This window comes from Elephas maximus, chromosome X (genome assembly GCF_024166365.1).
Source record: "Elephas maximus indicus isolate mEleMax1 chromosome X, mEleMax1 primary haplotype, whole genome shotgun sequence".
NCBI lineage: Eukaryota > Metazoa > Chordata > Mammalia > Proboscidea > Elephantidae > Elephas > Elephas maximus.
This window is the reverse complement of record NC_064846.1, coordinates 111,121,811-111,142,394: the sequence shown is the minus strand read 5'-3', so window position 1 is coordinate 111,142,394 and position 20,584 is coordinate 111,121,811. Positions and strand designations below refer to the sequence as shown.

General features: G+C 61.0%; 2 protein-coding genes across 19 annotated transcripts in view; one reads left to right on the top strand and one right to left on the bottom strand.

Annotated features, from left to right (window-relative positions):
* NBDY (negative regulator of P-body association) overlaps positions 1 to 20,584 on the top strand; it is a 253,177-nt gene that overhangs the window by 148,598 nt on the left and 83,995 nt on the right. Inside the window, exon 1 of one of the 5 annotated variants that reach the window (XR_007515915.1) lies at positions 18,975 to 20,162. The exons of the other annotated variants lie outside the window; for them this stretch is intronic. The gene's annotated coding sequence lies outside the window, so the exon portion shown is untranslated. Of the gene's footprint in view, positions 1 to 18,974; positions 20,163 to 20,584 lie in introns of those variants that run through there. 5 annotated transcript variants of the gene reach the window in all.
* Positions 1 to 20,584, bottom strand: part of SPIN3 (spindlin family member 3) — a 114,844-nt gene that overhangs the window by 45,883 nt on the left and 48,377 nt on the right. The window contains exon 4 of one of the 14 annotated variants that reach the window (XM_049872622.1): positions 229 to 431. The exons of 10 other annotated variants lie outside the window; for them this stretch is intronic. The gene's annotated coding sequence lies outside the window, so the exon portion shown is untranslated. Of the gene's footprint in view, positions 1 to 228; positions 432 to 4,853; positions 5,057 to 9,477; positions 9,681 to 18,859; positions 18,919 to 20,584 lie in introns of those variants that run through there. 3 more of the 14 variants (XM_049872621.1, XM_049872620.1, XM_049872623.1) reach the window with 3 other exon arrangements.

The window sequence follows — 20,584 nt, the reverse complement described above, 5'->3', positions numbered from 1 at the left end:
CGCCGCTGCCTGAACTTTTCAGAAACGGTTTCCGCTTGATGGCAGTGTGGCTCCAGACACGCCGGTCACCCCTTTCCCCGCCCCCACCCTGCCTGGAGTTGCCTCCATTAGTCTCTTGGGCCAAAGGAGGAATCGAAAAACTGCCAGCCTGCTCCCATCTCGGGTGAACACGCTGGGTTCCGCACCACGGAGGCCACCTTCGGGGAAGCCCGCATGGGCGGCTGTGTTTTGTCCCTTCCACCTCGCTCGGTGATTCTTTGCCGGCTGCGGGTTTTCGCTGAGCGAAGACAGCCCACGCGGAATCCTGCCAGCTTCTTTGGAAATCCTGACTGTCGTCCCGGACTAGAGGGTGGCCCAGGGCCAGGCTGCGTTGGCTGGTCAACCGGGAGTCAAGTCCCTCCTTCTGGCTGGCTGTCTGTCTGGGGAGAGCACTGGGGGGAGGAGGGAGAGACAGGCGTCAGAGAGCATGGGGTCCCAGGCAGCCAGGTCCAACAGGGGGCCTGAAATTGTTGGCCTATCCTGTGGACACGGGGCAAGCCGGGGAGTCGCGATGCCCTGCAGGCCTCCACCTCCCTTCCTCAGAGGAAGCCAGGCGCCCGTTGGTTCCCTGCGCCGGCCTTCTGGGGTCGGCTTTCCCACGTGGGCCTCCGGGAGGGCCACTGGGCCTCTCGGGAAGAGTGCGTGTACCCACTCCGGCAGACGTTTAGCCGCTGGATGGGGTCGGGGTTGTTCCGCCCACCAGCATGGGTAGGCCAGTCTGCAGTGCCACACCAGGGGCACGTCCTTGGTCATCCTCAATCTTTCAGGGGCCCTTTTGTGTTCGTACGCTGGGGAGGCTGCCGTGGCTTGTGGGCAGTGTATGGAGGCCACTTTCCCTCTGCTTCTCAACCTACCTTTGCTGCCTGCGGAATGTTCGGCGGGCGGGGACGGGGCATGGGATCTTGGAGGCCAAATTACCGACCAAACCTAGGGGTAAGGGCGTGTACCTAGAGAAGATTCGCGTGCAAAACTCTGATAGCCTTAGATTCCTCTGGAGGGAATGTTAAGAATCACACCGATTGCACGCCGTACCTCGGGACGGCTGCTTTCTGCCATTCCCAAAATGTTTCCTTTCCCGCCTTTCCCGTCCTCTTCCCTTCTGAAAAGTAATCCTAGGCGCCTAGACTGTGCTCGGGAAGGCACAGCCTCGCTCCGTGTTGGAGAACTGTAAGACCGCAACTAGTCCCGGCAATTAGCACTCCCAGGAATCCGAAGGGCTCTTCGAGTTGGCCCTCGGAACTGAATTTGGCACGCTTTGCTCCACACCAACATGTTCCGGGCCGTATAGGAACCCCCAAGTCTCCCGAGGGGAAAACAAAAGACAGACGGACGGAGAGACACAGAGAGAAGAGCCCTTGGCTGCGCAAGAAAAACCGAGGTCCTGATGAACATGTCCTCTCCTGTGGAGCTTCTCCCGGTTGGAAGAACTAAGGGCAAATCCAACTCTTGCTTGGAGAAAATACAGGGAGAGAGAAATGCACGGATTGGGCCTGCAGGGGCCGGCATCCCAGCTCGGCTTCCGAGGTCGCCGTGTTTGACAGCGGGGTCCGACACTGCACACCTTCAGCTACATTCGCCCTTGCTTACGTGCGTACTCACCCACAGAGGTACACGCTTACATTTTCACCCGCCTGTCTATGCAGGCACCGCATCTCCGTGCACGGCTGAGGGGGCCGAGGGCTTGCCCTTCCCTGCTCCTTTTTTCTTCCCTGTGGTCCCCCTGGATTAACCTTCCTTCTTCCCAGCTGGGGACTACAGCACAGCGCGGAAAGCAAACGGGGGGGGGGGTTCTCCGGGCATCATTCAAACCCTTGCCTAAACGGCCTGTTCTTCGTCTGGGCCGATGGGCCCTCCCTCGGCTGTGAGGCTAAAAGGCGCCACGGGTGGTTTCCAGCTGTCCCCTCGGGCCACCGTACTTTGCAGGTGGCACGGAGGCTCTTGCCTTACTTCAGGCCTTTCCTTCCTGGATGGGTGTCTGTGGCGGTGGGGGCGGGGTTTGCTCAGCCGTCTGACAGCACCCGCGTTGACTGCAGGGGTATCCAGCGTCCTGCCTATTACAACCCTCCGTTCATTGCCATCCATTGTGGTTCCAGGCCCCCACGGGACCCCGGACTCCGGTCCCTTAGCTGCCTCGTCCTTGCGTCTCCAGGTCAGGCCCCCAACCCTTTGTTTTCCTCCCTTGCTGGGCTCTCTGGCCCTTTGGAGTTGGCTGGTGACATACTCAGGGAGCGGTTCGGCCTCTGCTCTCACCCTCGGCATGCCCCGCAAGCTGGCTGCCCCGTCAAAAGCCTTGACCCCGCTCTGGCAGGGAAACCCGCTGACGGGAGGCCGCTTGGTGGCATGATCTTCCATCCAGAGGTGGGCAGTGTCTCCCGGTCACGCCCTGCGCATGCTACGGCCCATTCACGCACCGCCCCTGGCCCGGTCCACGAGAACACTGGGAGTTTCCCGACGGTGACCACATTCTAGCGCCCTCTCCCCATTTCACTCTCTTTCCTTAGCGGGAAGAGGGTTGGTTCTAAGGAGGGCCCGTCCCTCCTCTACTCTGACTACCCGGAGGCAAAGCTGCAGGACAAAGGCGGCAAGGGGGCGTCCCTCCTTCCCTCAATTCCCCGGGACCCGAACCTCGGGGGTTGGTTCTCTCTCTTCTCCTTCCCCGGTCACCATGACCGTACGTTTCAATGTCCTTCCCACCTGAAGCCACCCGCTTCAGAATATCTCTGGGCATTGTCTCCCTGGCCGTTCTTCTCCCTAGGGAAGCTCTCTTTTCGTCCAGGTGTGAGCCAGACGGAACCTCGTCGAACTGTCCCCCGGGTCCTTTGCTTCCCGGGCCCACCCCAGGAGGAGAAAAGGGAAGGTTCAAGGTCCCCATTCATCCTCCCTTACATTCCAAGACAACGGGGTCGCCAACAAGCTGCTGCCACGTCCGTGCTCGTCCGAGCACGCTGGCTCCCACACACAGCACACGCAGCACACACACGCACAAACTCACGCAAACGCAGGAGAGCACCATAGGGACCCAGGACTTGACGCATTTGCTGACAGAAATGCAACCATTCCGCGGTCCATGAATTAGGTCTCCGCGTTGCTGTGGAGCGGACGGACGGTAGTGAACCCCGCGTGATCGTCAAAGCTGGCATCTGTGTTCACAGGAAGGCCCAAGCAGCAGCTGTGTGGCTGGAGTATTCTGGGCAAAGCAGCTATGGGTGGACCCCCTTGGCCATTTGATTTCAGGGATGCCTTGTGGCCTTCTCCGCGTCCTTGGGTGAAAGCAAGCCCAGCCTGGCCACCTCCGGCCTTGTGGGATTGCTTGGCTGCCCCTCGTGGGGAGACTCCTGGAGCTGGGCCTCTGGCGGCAGGGTGGGCTGACCGTTTCTGGCTGCTTTCTCGGCCCTGCTCCCACGCCTCTTCCCCATTTCCCACCAGCCAGGCTCAAGGCCTGGGGAGGAGGCTGAGGCCCTCCCACAAGCGAATCGCAGGCCAGCCCTGGGGCCGCTGCCTTGTCCCCGAGGGGTCCTAGGCTTTACACGGTGATTTGGAGTCACGGCCTGGGGATGTATTATTTTTTCATTCCTTTTACTTTGAAGAGCAGCAGCCAAGGAAAACCGGGGAAGCAAGGAGGAAGCAGAGAGGCAAGGTGTCCGACCGGGGTTACCTGAGGGCTCTGCAGAGTGAGCAGTGGCCATTTCCTCTTCTGTGTCATGGGTTTTGGCAATGTATTCTGACTGTGGTTTTGGTTTCTTTTCTTTCTTTCTTTCTTTTTGATTTTTTTTTTCTTCACGACGGAAGGGCGGAGGGACGTGGCATGGGGGCAGGGAAAGAGTTCTGGGTGACATTTATGGAGCCATACTGCCATCAAGCGGAATCCGGCACTCCCAAAGGGCGCCCTTCGGGGAGAAGTGCTCGGAGGAAGCCCGGGAATGCCAGGAGATTGTGGGTGCGGGGGGTGTGGCGGTCCTGCGGGTGCTCCCGGAGAAGGAACTCCTGGCGGCTCCTTTGCCGTGTTCTCATCTCTGGGCCCGGCACCCCGGCACCCCGGCTCCACAGTTGAGGAGCTGACTCAGAACCAGAAGCCGACTCTGATGGCTGCCATGCCAACTGGCCTGGGGTTGACGCGCGTAAAAGGGCCTAGCCTCCAGGGCCGCCACTGTGCTCCTTTATGGCCAGCGAGGACAGAGGAATCCCGAGCCCCGCGTGGCTCCGGGCAGCCCACCCTGGTGCTCCTGCACAAGGGAGCCCCGTGAAAAAGCCCTAGGCAGGCCCCGCAGACAGCGGTGACTTGCTTCTGCCGGGCCCGCCCCAAGATGGCTGACGGACAAGGCCCGCCCCCCCCCCGGGCCGATTGGGCGGTCAGCTCTGGCCCGGGTGGGGGTGGGGCTGGGGCGGGGGTGGGGGTGGGGGTGGGGGTGGGGGTGTGGCGGGGGAGGGTTCCCCTGTGGTTGCTGTCTCGCGGCCGGGTCCCACGGGCAGGCGTCATTCCCCTCTGGGCCTCCGAGCGGACCGGCCCTTGGGGCAGCCCTGGCTTAGGCCGAGACCGGTGCGCCAGGCAGCTCCTCGCTGACCCCCAAGCCTTCCTGATGGCAAGTCGCCGCTGCCTGAACTTTTCAGAAACGGTTTCCGCTTGATGGCAGTGTGGCTCCAGACACGCCGGTCACCCCTTTCCCCGCCCCCACCCTGCCTGGAGTTGCCTCCATTAGTCTCTTGGGCCAAAGGAGGAATCGAAAAACTGCCAGCCTGCTCCCATCTCGGGTGAACACGCTGGGTTCCGCACCACGGAGGCCACCTTCGGGGAAGCCCGCATGGGCGGCTGTGTTTTGTCCCTTCCACCTCGCTCGGTGATTCTTTGCCGGCTGCGGGTTTTCGCTGAGCGAAGACAGCCCACGCGGAATCCTGCCAGCTTCTTTGGAAATCCTGACTGTCGTCCCGGACTAGAGGGTGGCCCAGGGCCAGGCTGCGTTGGCTGGTCAACCGGGAGTCAAGTCCCTCCTTCTGGCTGGCTGTCTGTCTGGGGAGAGCACTGGGGGGAGGAGGGAGAGACAGGCGTCAGAGAGCATGGGGTCCCAGGCAGCCAGGTCCAACAGGGGGCCTGAAATTGTTGGCCTATCCTGTGGACACGGGGCAAGCCGGGGAGTCGCGATGCCCTGCAGGCCTCCACCTCCCTTCCTCAGAGGAAGCCAGGCGCCCGTTGGTTCCCTGCGCCGGCCTTCTGGGGTCGGCTTTCCCACGTGGGCCTCCGGGAGGGCCACTGGGCCTCTCGGGAAGAGTGCGTGTACCCACTCCGGCAGACGTTTAGCCGCTGGATGGGGTCGGGGTTGTTCCGCCCACCAGCATGGGTAGGCCAGTCTGCAGTGCCACACCAGGGGCACGTCCTTGGTCATCCTCAATCTTTCAGGGGCCCTTTTGTGTTCGTACGCTGGGGAGGCTGCCGTGGCTTGTGGGCAGTGTATGGAGGCCACTTTCCCTCTGCTTCTCAACCTACCTTTGCTGCCTGCGGAATGTTCGGCGGGCGGGGACGGGGCATGGGATCTTGGAGGCCAAATTACCGACCAAACCTAGGGGTAAGGGCGTGTACCTAGAGAAGATTCGCGTGCAAAACTCTGATAGCCTTAGATTCCTCTGGAGGGAATGTTAAGAATCACACCGATTGCACGCCGTACCTCGGGACGGCTGCTTTCTGCCATTCCCAAAATGTTTCCTTTCCCGCCTTTCCCGTCCTCTTCCCTTCTGAAAAGTAATCCTAGGCGCCTAGACTGTGCTCGGGAAGGCACAGCCTCGCTCCGTGTTGGAGAACTGTAAGACCGCAACTAGTCCCGGCAATTAGCACTCCCAGGAATCCGAAGGGCTCTTCGAGTTGGCCCTCGGAACTGAATTTGGCACGCTTTGCTCCACACCAACATGTTCCGGGCCGTATAGGAACCCCCAAGTCTCCCGAGGGGAAAACAAAAGACAGACGGACGGAGAGACACAGAGAGAAGAGCCCTTGGCTGCGCAAGAAAAACCGAGGTCCTGATGAACATGTCCTCTCCTGTGGAGCTTCTCCCGGTTGGAAGAACTAAGGGCAAATCCAACTCTTGCTTGGAGAAAATACAGGGAGAGAGAAATGCACGGATTGGGCCTGCAGGGGCCGCATCCCAGCTCGGCTTCCGAGGTCGCCGTGTTTGACAGCGGGGTCCGACACTGCACACCTTCAGCTACATTCGCCCTTGCTTACGTGCGTACTCACCCACAGAGGTACACGCTTACATTTTCACCCGCCTGTCTATGCAGGCACCGCATCTCCGTGCACGGCTGAGGGGGGCCGAGGGCTTGCCCTTCCCTGCTCCTTTTTTCTTCCCTGTGGTCCCCCTGGATTAACCTTCCTTCTTCCCAGCTGGGGACTACAGCACAGCGCGGAAAGCAAACGGGGGGGGGGTTCTCCGGGCATCATTCAAACCCTTGCCTAAACGGCCTGTTCTTCGTCTGGGCCGATGGGCCCTCCCTCGGCTGTGAGGCTAAAAGGCGCCACGGGTGGTTTCCAGCTGTCCCCTCGGGCCACCGTACTTTGCAGGTGGCACGGAGGCTCTTGCCTTACTTCAGGCCTTTCCTTCCTGGATGGGTGTCTGTGGCGGTGGGGGCGGGGTTTGCTCAGCCGTCTGACAGCACCCGCGTTGACTGCAGGGGTATCCAGCGTCCTGCCTATTACAACCCTCCGTTCATTGCCATCCATTGTGGTTCCAGGCCCCCACGGGACCCCGGACTCCGGTCCCTTAGCTGCCTCGTCCTTGCGTCTCCAGGTCAGGCCCCCAACCCTTTGTTTTCCTCCCTTGCTGGGCTCTCTGGCCCTTTGGAGTTGGCTGGTGACATACTCAGGGAGCGGTTCGGCCTCTGCTCTCACCCTCGGCATGCCCCGCAAGCTGGCTGCCCCGTCAAAAGCCTTGACCCCGCTCTGGCAGGGAAACCCGCTGACGGGAGGCCGCTTGGTGGCATGATCTTCCATCCAGAGGTGGGCAGTGTCTCCCGGTCACGCCCTGCGCATGCTACGGCCCATTCACGCACCGCCCCTGGCCCGGTCCACGAGAACACTGGGAGTTTCCCGACGGTGACCACATTCTAGCGCCCTCTCCCCATTTCACTCTCTTTCCTTAGCGGGAAGAGGGTTGGTTCTAAGGAGGGCCCGTCCCTCCTCTACTCTGACTACCCGGAGGCAAAGCTGCAGGACAAAGGCGGCAAGGGGGCGTCCCTCCTTCCCTCAATTCCCCGGGACCCGAACCTCGGGGGTTGGTTCTCTCTCTTCTCCTTCCCCGGTCACCATGACCGTACGTTTCAATGTCCTTCCCACCTGAAGCCACCCGCTTCAGAATATCTCTGGGCATTGTCTCCCTGGCCGTTCTTCTCCCTAGGGAAGCTCTCTTTTCGTCCAGGTGTGAGCCAGACGGAACCTCGTCGAACTGTCCCCCGGGTCCTTTGCTTCCCGGGCCCACCCCAGGAGGAGAAAAGGGAAGGTTCAAGGTCCCCATTCATCCTCCCTTACATTCCAAGACAACGGGGTCGCCAACAAGCTGCTGCCACGTCCGTGCTCGTCCGAGCACGCTGGCTCCCACACACAGCACACGCAGCACACACACGCACAAACTCACGCAAACGCAGGAGAGCACCATAGGGACCCAGGACTTGACGCATTTGCTGACAGAAATGCAACCATTCCGCGGTCCATGAATTAGGTCTCCGCGTTGCTGTGGAGCAGACGGACGGTAGTGAACCCCGCGTGATCGTCAAAGCTGGCATCTGTGTTCACAGGAAGGCCCAAGCAGCAGCTGTGTGGCTGGAGTATTCTGGGCAAAGCAGCTATGGGTGGACCCCCTTGGCCATTTGATTTCAGGGATGCCTTGTGGCCTTCTCCGCGTCCTTGGGTGAAAGCAAGCCCAGCCTGGCCACCTCCGGCCTTGTGGGATTGCTTGGCTGCCCCTCGTGGGGAGACTCCTGGAGCTGGGCCTCTGGCGGCAGGGTGGGCTGACCGTTTCTGGCTGCTTTCTCGGCCCTGCTCCCACGCCTCTTCCCCATTTCCCACCAGCCAGGCTCAAGGCCTGGGGAGGAGGCTGAGGCCCTCCCACAAGCGAATCGCAGGCCAGCCCTGGGGCCGCTGCCTTGTCCCCGAGGGGTCCTAGGCTTTACACGGTGATTTGGAGTCACGGCCTGGGGATGTATTATTTTTTCATTCCTTTTACTTTGAAGAGCAGCAGCCAAGGAAAACCGGGGAAGCAAGGAGGAAGCAGAGAGGCAAGGTGTCCGACCGGGGTTACCTGAGGGCTCTGCAGAGTGAGCAGTGGCCATTTCCTCTTCTGTGTCATGGGTTTTGGCAATGTATTCTGACTGTGGTTTTGGTTTCTTTTCTTTCTTTCTTTCTTTTTGATTTTTTTTTTCTTCACGACGGAAGGGCGGAGGGACGTGGCATGGGGGCAGGGAAAGAGTTCTGGGTGACATTTATGGAGCCATACTGCCATCAAGCGGAATCCGGCACTCCCAAAGGGCGCCCTTCGGGGAGAAGTGCTCGGAGGAAGCCCGGGAATGCCAGGAGATTGTGGGTGCGGGGGGTGTGGCGGTCCTGCGGGTGCTCCCGGAGAAGGAACTCCTGGCGGCTCCTTTGCCGTGTTCTCATCGCTGGGCCCGGCACCCCGGCACCCCGGCTCCACAGTTGAGGAGCTGACTCAGAACCAGAAGCCGACTCTGATGGCTGCCATGCCAACTGGCCTGGGGCTGACGCGCGTAAAAGGGCCTAGCCTCCAGGGCCGCCACTGTGCTCCTTTATGGCCAGCGAGGACAGAGGAATCCCGAGCCCCGCGTGGCTCCGGGCAGCCCACCCTGGTGCTCCTGCACAAGGGAGCCCCGTGAAAAAGCCCTAGGCAGGCCCCGCAGACAGCGGTGACTTGCTTCTGCCGGGCCCGCCCCAAGATGGCTGACGGACAAGGCCCGCCCCCCCCCCGGGCCGATTGGGCGGTCAGCTCTGGCCCGGGTGGGGGTGGGGCTGGGGCGGGGGTGGGGGTGGGGGTGGGGGTGGGGGTGTGGCGGGGGAGGGTTCCCCTGTGGTTGCTGTCTCGCGGCCGGGTCCCACGGGCAGGCGTCATTCCCCTCTGGGCCTCCGAGCGGACCGGCCCTTGGGGCAGCCCTGGCTTAGGCCGAGACCGGTGCGCCAGGCAGCTCCTCGCTGACCCCCAAGCCTTCCTGATGGCAAGTCGCCGCTGCCTGAACTTTTCAGAAACGGTTTCCGCTTGATGGCAGTGTGGCTCCAGACACGCCGGTCACCCCTTTCCCCGCCCCCACCCTGCCTGGAGTTGCCTCCATTAGTCTCTTGGGCCAAAGGAGGAATCGAAAAACTGCCAGCCTGCTCCCATCTCGGGTGAACACGCTGGGTTCCGCACCACGGAGGCCACCTTCGGGGAAGCCCGCATGGGCGGCTGTGTTTTGTCCCTTCCACCTCGCTCGGTGATTCTTTGCCGGCTGCGGGTTTTCGCTGAGCGAAGACAGCCCACGCGGAATCCTGCCAGCTTCTTTGGAAATCCTGACTGTCGTCCCGGACTAGAGGGTGGCCCAGGGCCAGGCTGCGTTGGCTGGTCAACCGGGAGTCAAGTCCCTCCTTCTGGCTGGCTGTCTGTCTGGGGAGAGCACTGGGGGGAGGAGGGAGAGACAGGCGTCAGAGAGCATGGGGTCCCAGGCAGCCAGGTCCAACAGGGGGCCTGAAATTGTTGGCCTATCCTGTGGACACGGGGCAAGCCGGGGAGTCGCGATGCCCTGCAGGCCTCCACCTCCCTTCCTCAGAGGAAGCCAGGCGCCCGTTGGTTCCCTGCGCCGGCCTTCTGGGGTCGGCTTTCCCACGTGGGCCTCCGGGAGGGCCACTGGGCCTCTCGGGAAGAGTGCGTGTACCCACTCCGGCAGACGTTTAGCCGCTGGATGGGGTCGGGGTTGTTCCGCCCACCAGCATGGGTAGGCCAGTCTGCAGTGCCACACCAGGGGCACGTCCTTGGTCATCCTCAATCTTTCAGGGGCCCTTTTGTGTTCGTACGCTGGGGAGGCTGCCGTGGCTTGTGGGCAGTGTATGGAGGCCACTTTCCCTCTGCTTCTCAACCTACCTTTGCTGCCTGCGGAATGTTCGGCGGGCGGGGACGGGGCATGGGATCTTGGAGGCCAAATTACCGACCAAACCTAGGGGTAAGGGCGTGTACCTAGAGAAGATTCGCGTGCAAAACTCTGATAGCCTTAGATTCCTCTGGAGGGAATGTTAAGAATCACACCGATTGCACGCCGTACCTCGGGACGGCTGCTTTCTGCCATTCCCAAAATGTTTCCTTTCCCGCCTTTGCCGTCCTCTTCCCTTCTGAAAAGTAATCCTAGGCGCCTAGACTGTGCTCGGGAAGGCACAGCCTCGCTCCGTGTTGGAGAACTGTAAGACCGCAACTAGTCCCGGCAATTAGCACTCCCAGGAATCCGAAGGGCTCTTCGAGTTGGCCCTCGGAACTGAATTTGGCACGCTTTGCTCCACACCAACATGTTCCGGGCCGTATAGGAACCCCCAAGTCTCCCGAGGGGAAAACAAAAGACAGACGGACGGAGAGACACAGAGAGAAGAGCCCTTGGCTGCGCAAGAAAAACCGAGGTCCTGATGAACATGTCCTCTCCTGTGGAGCTTCTCCCGGTTGGAAGAACTAAGGGCAAATCCAACTCTTGCTTGGAGAAAATACAGGGAGAGAGAAATGCACGGATTGGGCCTGCAGGGGCCGGCATCCCAGCTCGGCTTCCGAGGTCGCCGTGTTTGACAGCGGGGTCCGACACTGCACACCTTCAGCTACATTCGCCCTTGCTTACGTGCGTACTCACCCACAGAGGTACACGCTTACATTTTCACCCGCCTGTCTATGCAGGCACCGCATCTCCGTGCACGGCTGAGGGGGCCGAGGGCTTGCCCTTCCCTGCTCCTTTTTTCTTCCCTGTGGTCCCCCTGGATTAGCCTTCCTTCTTCCCAGCTGGGGACTACAGCACAGCGCGGAAAGCAAACGGGGGGTTCTCCGGGCATCATTCAAACCCTTGCCTAAACGGCCTGTTCTTCGTCTGGGCCGATGGGCCCTCCCTCGGCTGTGAGGCCAAAAGGCGCCACGGGTGGTTTCCAGCTGTCCCCTCGGGCCACCGTACTTTGCAGGTGGCACGGAGGCTCTTGCCTTACTTCAGGCCTTTCCTTCCTGGATGGGTGTCTGTGGCGGTGGGGACGGGGTTTGCTCAGCCGTCTGACAGCACCCGCGTTGACTGCAGGGGTATCCAGCGTCCTGCCTATTACAACCCTCCGTTCATTGCCATCCATTGTGGTTCCAGGCCCCCACGGGACCCCGGACTCCGGTCCCTTAGCTGCCTCGTCCTTGCGTCTCCAGGTCAGGCCCCCAACCCTTTGTTTTCCTCCCTTGCTGGGCTCTCTGGCCCTTTGGAGTTGGCTGGTGACATACTCAGGGAGCGGTTCGGCCTCTGCTCTCACCCTCGGCATGCCCCGCAAGCTGGCTGCCCCGTCAAAAGCCTTGACCCCGCTCTGGCAGGGAAACCCGCTGACGGGAGGCCGCTTGGTGGCATGATCTTCCATCCAGAGGTGGGCAGTGTCTCCCGGTCACGCCCTGCGCATGCTACGGCCCATTCACGCACCCCCCCTGGCCCGGTCCACGAGAACACTGGGAGTTTCCCGACGGTGACCATATTCTAGTGCCCTCTCCCCATTTCACTCTCTTTCCTTAGCGGGAAGAGGGTTGGTTCTAAGGAGGGCCCGTCCCTCCTCTACTCTGACTACCCGGAGGCAAAGCTGCAGGACAAAGGCGGCAAGGGGGCGTCCCTCCTTCCCTCAATTCCCCGGACCCGAACCTCGGGGGTTGGTTCTCTCTCTTCTCCTTCCCCGGTCACCATGACCGTACGTTTCAATGTCCTTCCCACCTGAAGCCACCCCCTTCAGAATATCTCTGGGCATTGTCTCCCTGGCCGTTCTTCTCCCTAGGGAAGCTCTCTTTTCGTCCAGGTGTGAGCCAGACGGAACCTCGTCGAACTGTCCCCCGGGTCCTTTGCTTCCCGGGCCCACCCCAGGAGGAGAAAAGGGAAGGTTCAAGGTCCCCATTCATCCTCCCTTACATTCCAAGACAACGGGGTCGCCAACAAGCTGCTGCCACGTCCGTGCTCGTCCGAGCACGCTGGCTCCCACACACAGCACACGCAGCACACACACGCACAAACTCACGCAAACGCAGGAGAGCACCATAGGGACCCAGGACTTGACGCATTTGCTGACAGAAATGCAACCATTCCGCGGTCCATGAATTAGGTCTCCGCGTTGCTGTGGAGCGGACGGACGGTAGTGAACCCCGCGTGATCGTCAAAGCTGGCATCTGTGTTCACAGGAAGGCCCAAGCAGCAGCTGTGTGGCTGGAGTATTCTGGGCAAAGCAGCTATGGGTGGACCCCCTTGGCCATTTGATTTCAGGGATGCCTTGTGGCCTTCTCCGCGTCCTTGGGTGAAAGCAAGCCCAGCCTGGCCACCTCCGGCCTTGTGGGATTGCTTGGCTGCCCCTCGTGGGGAGACTCCTGGAGCTGGGCCTCTGGCGGCAGGGTGGGCTGACCGTTTCTGGCTGCTTTCTCGGCCCTGCTCCCACGCCTCTTCCCCATTTCCCACCAGCCAGGCTCAAGGCCTGGGGAGGAGGCTGAGGCCCTCCCACAAGCGAATCGCAGGCCAGCCCTGGGGCCGCTGCCTTGTCCCCGAGGGGTCCTAGGCTTTACACGGTGATTTGGAGTCACGGCCTGGGGATGTATTATTTTTTTATTCCTTTTACTTTGAAGAGCAGCAGCCAAGGAAAACCGGGGAAGCAAGGAGGAAGCAGAGAGGCAAGGTGTCCGACCGGGGTTACCTGAGGGCTCTGCAGAGTGAGCAGTGGCCATTTCCTCTTCTGTGTCATGGGTTTTGGCAATGTATTCTGACTGTGGTTTTGGTTTCTTTTCTTTCTTTCTTTCTTTTTGATTTTTTTTTTCTTCACGACGGAAGGGCGGAGGGACGTGGCATGGGGGCAGGGAAAGAGTTCTGGGTGACATTTATGGAGCCATACTGCCATCAAGCGGAATCCGGCACTCCCAAAGGGCGCCCTTCGGGGAGAAGTGCTCGGAGGAAGCCCGGGAATGCCAGGAGATTGTGGGTGCGGGGGGTGTGGCGGTCCTGCGGGTGCTCCCGGAGAAGGAACTCCTGGCGGCTCCTTTGCCGTGTTCTCATCTCTGGGCCCGGCACCCCGGCACCCCGGCACCCCGGCTCCACAGTTGAGGAGCTGACTCAGAACCAGAAGCCGACTCTGATGGCTGCCATGCCAACTGGCCTGGGGCTGACGCGCGTAAAAGGGCCTAGCCTCCAGGGCCGCCACTGTGCTCCTTTATGGCCAGCGAGGACAGAGGAATCCCGAGCCCCGCGTGGCTCCGGGCAGCCCACCCTGGTGCTCCTGCACAAGGGAGCCCCGTGAAAAAGCCCTAGGCAGGCCCCGCAGACAGCGGTGACTTGCTTCTGCCGGGCCCGCCCCAAGATGGCTGACGGACAAGGCCCGCCCCCCCCGGGCCGATTGGGCGGTCAGCTCTGGCCCGGGTGGGGGTGGGGCTGGGGTGGGGCTGGGGGTGGGGGTGGGGGTGTGGCGGGGGAGGGTTCCCCTGTGGTTGCTGTCTCGCGGCCGGGTCCCACGGGCAGGCGTCATTCCCCTCTGGGCCTCCGAGCGGACCGGCCCTTGGGGCAGCCCTGGCTTAGGCCGAGACCGGTGCGCCAGGCAGCTCCTCGCTGACCCCCAAGCCTTCCTGATGGCAAGTCGCCGCTGCCTGAACTTTTCAGAAACGGTTTCCGCTTGATGGCAGTGTGGCTCCAGACACGCCGGTCACCCCTTTCCCCGCCCCCACCCTGCCTGGAGTTGCCTCCATTAGTCTCTTGGGCCAAAGGAGGAATCGAAAAACTGCCAGCCTGCTCCCATCTCGGGTGAACACGCTGGGTTCCGCACCACGGAGGCCACCTTCGGGGAAGCCCGCATGGGCGGCTGTGTTTTGTCCCTTCCACCTCGCTCGGTGATTCTTTGCCGGCTGCGGGTTTTCGCTGAGCGAAGACAGCCCACGCGGAATCCTGCCAGCTTCTTTGGAAATCCTGACTGTCGTCCCGGACTAGAGGGTGGCCCAGGGCCAGGCTGCGTTGGCTGGTCAACCGGGAGTCAAGTCCCTCCTTCTGGCTGGCTGTCTGTCTGGGGAGAGCACTGGGGGGAGGAGGGAGAGACAGGCGTCAGAGAGCATGGGGTCCCAGGAGGCCAGGTCCAACAGGGGGCCTGAAATTGTTGGCCTATCCTGTGGACACGGGGCAAGCCGGGGAGTCGCGATGCCCTGCAGGCCTCCACCTCCCTTCCTCAGAGGAAGCCAGGCGCCCGTTGGTTCCCTGCGCCGGCCTTCTGGGGTCGGCTTTCCCACGTGGGCCTCCGGGAGGGCCACTGGGCCTCTCGGGAAGAGTGCGTGTACCCACTCCGGCAGACGTTTAGCCGCTGGATGGGGTCGGGGTTGTTCCGCCCACCAGCATGGGTAGGCCAGTCTGCAGTGCCACACCAGGGGCACGTCCTTGGTCATCCTCAATCTTTCAGGGGCCCTTTTGTGTTCGTACGCTGGGGAGGCTGCCGTGGCTTGTGGGCAGTGTATGGAGGCCACTTTCCCTCTGCTTCTCAACCTACCTTTGCTGCCTGCGGAATGTTCGGCGGGCGGGGACGGGGCATGGGATCTTGGAGGCCAAATTACCGACCAAACCTAGGGGTAAGGGCGTGTACCTAGAGAAGATTCGCGTGCAAAACTCTGATAGCCTTAGATTCCTCTGGAGGGAATGTTAAGAATCACACCGATTGCACGCCGTACCTCGGGACGGCTGCTTTCTGCCATTCCCAAAATGTTTCCTTTCCCGCCTTTGCCGTCCTCTTCCCTTCTGAAAAGTAATCCTAGGCGCCTAGACTGTGCTCGGGAAGGCACAGCCTCGCTCCGTGTTGGAGAACTGTAAGACCGCAACTAGTCCCGGCAATTAGCACTCCCAGGAATCCGAAGGGCTCTTCGAGTTGGCCCTCGGAACTGAATTTGGCACGCTTTGCTCCACACCAACATGTTCCGGGCCGTATAGGAACCCCCAAGTCTCCCGAGGGGAAAACAAAAGACAGACGGACGGAGAGACACAGAGAGAAGAGCCCTTGGCTGCGCAAGAAAAACCGAGGTCCTGATGAACATGTCCTCTCCTGTGGAGCTTCTCCCGGTTGGAAGAACTAAGGGCAAATCCAACTCTTGCTTGGAGAAAATACAGGGAGAGAGAAATGCACGGATTGGGCCTGCAGGGGCCGGCATCCCAGCTCGGCTTCCGAGGTCGCCGTGTTTGACAGCGGGGTCCGACACTGCACACCTTCAACTACATTCGCCCTTGCTTACGTGCGTACTCACCCACAGAGGTACACGCTTACATTTTCACCCGCCTGTCTATGCAGGCACCGCATCTCCGTGCACGGCTGAGGGGGCCGAGGGCTTGCCCTTCCCTGCTCCTTTTTTCTTCCCTGTGGTCCCCCTGGATTAGCCTTCCTTCTTCCCAGCTGGGGACTACAGCACAGCGCGGAAAGCAAACGGGGGGTTCTCCGGGCATCATTCAAACCCTTGCCTAAACGGCCTGTTCTTCGTCTGGGCCGATGGGCCCTCCCTCGGCTGTGAGGCCAAAAGGCGCCACGGGTGGTTTCCAGCTGTCCCCTCGGGCCACCGTACTTTGCAGGTGGCACGGAGGCTCTTGCCTTACTTCAGGCCTTTCCTTCCTGGATGGGTGTCTGTGGCGGTGGGGACGGGGTTTGCTCAGCCGTCTGACAGCACCCGCGTTGACTGCAGGGGTATCCAGCGTCCTGCCTATTACAACCCTCCGTTCATTGCCATCCATTGTGGTTCCAGGCCCCCACGGGACCCCGGACTCCGGTCCCTTAGCTGCCTCGTCCTTGCGTCTCCAGGTCAGGCCCCCAACCCTTTGTTTTCCTCCCTTGCTGGGCTCTCTGGCCCTTTGGAGTTGGCTGGTGACATACTCAGGGAGCGGTTCGGCCTCTGCTCTCACCCTCGGCATGCCCCGCAAGCTGGCTGCCCCGTCAAAAGCCTTGACCCCGCTCTGGCAGGGAAACCCGCTGACGGGAGGCCGCTTGGTGGCATGATCTTCCATCCAGAGGTGGGCAGTGTCTCCCGGTCACGCCCTGCGCATGCTACGGCCCATTCACGCACCCCCCCTGGCCCGGTCCACGAGAACACTGGGAGTTTCCCGACGGTGACCATATTCTAGTGCCCTCTCCCCATTTCACTCTCTTTCCTTAGCGGGAAGAGGGTTGGTTCTAAGGAGGGCCCGTCCCTCCTCTACTCTGACTACCCGGAGGCAAAGCTGCAGGACAAAGGCGGCAAGGGGGCGTCCCTCCTTCCCTCAATTCCCCGGACCCGAACCTCGGGGGTTGGTTCTCTCTCTTCTCCTTCCCCGGTCACCATGACCGTACGTTTCAATGTCCTTCCCACCTGAAGCCACCCCCTTCAGAATATCTCTGGGCATTGTCTCCCTGGCCGTTCTTCTCCCTAGGGAAGCTCTCTTTTCGTCCAGGTGTGAGCCAGACGGAACCTCGTCGAACTGTCCCCCGGGTCCTTTGCTTCCCGGGCCCACCCCAGGAGGAGAAAAGGGAAGGTTCAAGGTCCCCATTCATCCTCCCTTACATTCCAAGACAACGGGGTCGCCAACAAGCTGCTGCCACGTCCGTGCTCGTCCGAGCACGCTGGCTCCCACACACAGCACACGCAGCACACACACGCACAAACTCACGCAAACGCAGGAGAGCACCATAGGGACCCAGGACTTGACGCATTTGCTGACAGAAATGCAACCATTCCGCGGTCCATGAATTAGGTCTCCGCGTTGCTGTGGAGCGGACGGACGGTAGTGAACCCCGCGTGATCGTCAAAGCTGGCATCTGTGTTCACAGGAAGGCCCAAGCAGCAGCTGTGTGGCTGGAGTATTCTGGGCAAAGCAGCTATGGGTGGACCCCCTTGGCCATTTGATTTCAGGGATGCCTTGTGGCCTTCTCCGCGTCCTTGGGTGAAAGCAAGCCCAGCCTGGCCACCTCCGGCCTTGTGGGATTGCTTGGCTGCCCCTCGTGGGGAGACTCCTGGAGCTGGGCCTCTGGCGGCAGGGTGGGCTGACCGTTTCTGGCTGCTTTCTCGGCCCTGCTCCCACGCCTCTTCCCCATTTCCCACCAGCCAGGCTCAAGGCCTGGGGAGGAGGCTGAGGCCCTCCCACAAGCGAATCGCAGGCCAGCCCTGGGGCCGCTGCCTTGTCCCCGAGGGGTCCTAGGCTTTACACGGTGATTTGGAGTCACGGCCTGGGGATGTATTATTTTTTTATTCCTTTTACTTTGAAGAGCAGCAGCCAAGGAAAACCGGGGAAGCAAGGAGGAAGCAGAGAGGCAAGGTGTCCGACCGGGGTTACCTGAGGGCTCTGCAGAGTGAGCAGTGGCCATTTCCTCTTCTGTGTCATGGGTTTTGGCAATGTATTCTGACTGTGGTTTTGGTTTCTTTTCTTTCTTTCTTTCTTTTTGATTTTTTTTTTCTTCACGACGGAAGGGCGGAGGGACGTGGCATGGGGGCAGGGAAAGAGTTCTGGGTGACATTTATGGAGCCATACTGCCATCAAGCGGAATCCGGCACTCCCAAAGGGCGCCCTTCGGGGAGAAGTGCTCGGAGGAAGCCCGGGAATGCCAGGAGATTGTGGGTGCGGGGGGTGTGGCGGTCCTGCGGGTGCTCCCGGAGAAGGAACTCCTGGCGGCTCCTTTGCCGTGTTCTCATCTCTGGGCCCGGCACCCCGGCACCCCGGCACCCCGGCTCCACAGTTGAGGAGCTGACTCAGAACCAGAAGCCGACTCTGATGGCTGCCATGCCAACTGGCCTGGGGCTGACGCGCGTAAAAGGGCCTAGCCTCCAGGGCCGCCACTGTGCTCCTTTATGGCCAGCGAGGACAGAGGAATCCCGAGCCCCGCGTGGCTCCGGGCAGCCCACCCTGGTGCTCCTGCACAAGGGAGCCCCGTGAAAAAGCCCTAGGCAGGCCCCGCAGACAGCGGTGACTTGCTTCTGCCGGGCCCGCCCCAAGATGGCTGACGGACAAGGCCCGCCCCCCCCGGGCCGATTGGGCGGTCAGCTCTGGCCCGGGTGGGGGTGGGGCTGGGGTGGGGCTGGGGGTGGGGGTGGGGGTGTGGCGGGGGAGGGTTCCCCTGTGGTTGCTGTCTCGCGGCCGGGTCCCACGGGCAGGCGTCATTCCCCTCTGGGCCTCCGAGCGGACCGGCCCTTGGGGCAGCCCTGGCTTAGGCCGAGACCGGTGCGCCAGGCAGCTCCTCGCTGACCCCCAAGCCTTCCTGATGGCAAGTCGCCGCTGCCTGAACTTTTCAGAAACGGTTTCCGCTTGATGGCAGTGTGGCTCCAGACACGCCGGTCACCCCTTTCCCCGCCCCCACCCTGCCTGGAGTTGCCTCCATTAGTCTCTTGGGCCAAAGGAGGAATCGAAAAACTGCCAGCCTGCTCCCATCTCGGGTGAACACGCTGGGTTCCGCACCACGGAGGCCACCTTCGGGGAAGCCCGCATGGGCGGCTGTGTTTTGTCCCTTCCACCTCGCTCGGTGATTCTTTGCCGGCTGCGGGTTTTCGCTGAGCGAAGACAGCCCACGCGGAATCCTGCCAGCTTCTTTGGAAATCCTGACTGTCGTCCCGGACTAGAGGGTGGCCCAGGGCCAGGCTGCGTTGGCTGGTCAACCGGGAGTCAAGTCCCTCCTTCTGGCTGGCTGTCTGTCTGGGGAGAGCACTGGGGGGAGGAGGGAGAGACAGGCGTCAGAGAGCATGGGGTCCCAGGCAGCCAGGTCCAACAGGGGGCCTGAAATTGTTGGCCTATCCTGTGGACACGGGGCAAGCCGGGGAGTCGCGATGCCCTGCAGGCCTCCACCTCCCTTCCTCAGAGGAAGCCAGGCGCCCGTTGGTTCCCTGCGCCGGCCTTCTGGGGTCGGCTTTCCCACGTGGGCCTCCGGGAGGGCCACTGGGCCTCTCGGGAAGAGTGCGTGTACCCACTCCGGCAGACGTTTAGCCGCTGGATGGGGTCGGGGTTGTTCCGCCCACCAGCATGGGTAGGCCAGTCTGCAGTGCCACACCAGGGGCACGTCCTTGGTCATCCTCAATCTTTCAGGGGCCCTTTTGTGTTCGTACGCTGGGGAGGCTGCCGTGGCTTGTGGGCAGTGTATGGAGGCCACTTTCCCTCTGCTTCTCAACCTACCTTTGCTGCCTGCGGAATGTTCGGCGGGCGGGGACGGGGCATGGGATCTTGGAGGCCAAATTACCGACCAAACCTAGGGGTAAGGGCGTGTACCTAGAGAAGATTCGCGTGCAAAACTCTGATAGCCTTAGATTCCTCTGGAGGGAATGTTAAGAATCACACCGATTGCACGCCGTACCTCGGGACGGCTGCTTTCTGCCATTCCCAAAATGTTTCCTTTCCCGCCTTTGCCGTCCTCTTCCCTTCTGAAAAGTAATCCTAGGCGCCTAGACTGTGCTCGGGAAGGCACAGCCTCGCTCCGTGTTGGAGAACTGTAAGACCGCAACTAGTCCCGGCAATTAGCACTCCCAGGAATCCGAAGGGCTCTTCGAGTTGGCCCTCGGAACTGAATTTGGCACGCTTTGCTCCACACCAACATGTTCCGGGCCGTATAGGAACCCCCAAGTCTCCCGAGGGGAAAACAAAAGACAGACGGACGGAGAGACACAGAGAGAAGAGCCCTTGGCTGCGCAAGAAAAACCGAGGTCCTGATGAACATGTCCTCTCCTGTGGAGCTTCTCCCGGTTGGAAGAACTAAGGGCAAATCCAACTCTTGCTTGGAGAAAATACAGGGAGAGAGAAATGCACGGATTGGGCCTGCAGGGGCCGGCATCCCAGCTCGGCTTCGGAGCTTCTTTGCCAGCTTCTTTGGAAATCCTGACTGTTGTTCTGGACAAGAAGATGGCCCAGGGTCAGGCTCCGTTCGCTGGTCAACCGGGAGTCAACTCCGTCCTTCTGGCTGGGTGAGTGAGTGGGCAGATTGCTCAGGGGAGTCGGGAGAGAAGGGAGAGAAAATCTTTAGAGAGCATGTTGTCCCATGGAGCCATGTCCAACTGGGGTCCGGAAATTTTTGACCTATTCTTCGGATAGTGGACAACTCAGGTGTCACAATGCCCTGTAGTTCTGCACCTACGTTTCTTAAAGGAATCCAGGTGCCCATTGTTTTCCTGTGCTTACTTTCTCGAAAGGGTTTCCCATAGGGGCCTCTCAGGAGGTTTGTGTACCTACCTCTGCAGATGTTTATCCACTGAATGGGATCGGGTTGTTTTCCTCACCGGCATAGGTAGGCAGTCTGCTATTGCACAGTAGGGGCATGTCTTAGGTCATTCTCAATATTTTAAGGATGATTTTGTTTTTGTACCCTGGGGATCCTGTGGTTGATTGT